The 840-nt window shown below is 44.9% G+C and overlaps 1 non-coding gene across 1 annotated transcript; it reads right to left on the minus strand.

Moving 5' to 3' along the window:
• Window positions 1-426: 426 nt before the first annotated feature.
• Window positions 427-523, minus strand: trnar-ucu (transfer RNA arginine (anticodon UCU)). Its single transcript has 2 exons — window positions 487-523; window positions 427-462 (listed from the first exon to the last, which is right to left on the minus strand). It is a non-coding gene; the product is annotated as a tRNA-Arg (tRNA).
• Between the last annotated feature and the right edge of the window lie 317 nt (window positions 524-840).

An 840-nucleotide genomic window follows, 5' to 3' on the forward strand; every position in this document is an offset into this window, starting at 1 on the left:
AGTTAGTGGATTTCAGGAGACGGGAGGAATCTCTCCCAAGCTCCACCTTAAACTCCGCACAGACATGTCCCATAAACCCTTCATTTTCTTTGCATGTATCTCTCTATCTCTCCCTAACTGTTTTTTTCTGAATCTTTTTCCCCTGATGGACTTCGCAGGCTTCCTTGAACGGCCACTGCTGATCTAACCTGTAACACCAGCAGAAAACGGTAAAGAAACAAATAATGACTGAGGCGGCAGGGAAAGTAATTCAGAAAAGTACAGTGGAATGAATAAAATATTTCAAGTAGGTGCGCAGATTGAAGCTGGACTGTTCTTCAATCACAATTCAGGCGATCTCATTGACCATTCCCATTCTCCGAAGGGCATCAATGAACCAGTTGTGGTTTTGCTGCAAAATTTCACCACCGGAACCTGGCTAAATAACGACTCTGGTGGGACTCGAACCCACAACCTTTGAATGACTTTCACCGAAATTCATTAAACTAGAAATCCAATGCGCTATCCATTGCGCCACAGAGCCGATGACAGATAATGATTTCACATTACTCATTACAGGGATAGTCATTGTCGTCAAGTACAGATTTATCTCCTAATCTCTCTGCTGCGCTACTTGTCGCTCTCACTGTCAATCTTCCTGCCTATCGCTTTGTCTCATTCTCAATATCTCGCTTTCAATCTCCCTCTCTCTCTGTGTGCCTTGCTGTGTCTCTGTGCCTTTCTCTGTCTCTCGGTCTCTCTCTCTGCTTTTGTCTCTCTTCCGCTCCCAGTAGCGTTGTAAACACTTCAACCAAAGTCGACAGATATGTGGTACAGGTCGGGAAGTCTCAAGGCTTGGAG

The sequence above is a fragment of the Somniosus microcephalus genome, unplaced genomic scaffold (genome assembly GCF_052327205.1).
Source record: "Somniosus microcephalus isolate GS21.2 unplaced genomic scaffold, FLI_Smic_1.0 unresolved_chr1, whole genome shotgun sequence".
Lineage (NCBI taxonomy): Eukaryota > Metazoa > Chordata > Chondrichthyes > Squaliformes > Somniosidae > Somniosus > Somniosus microcephalus.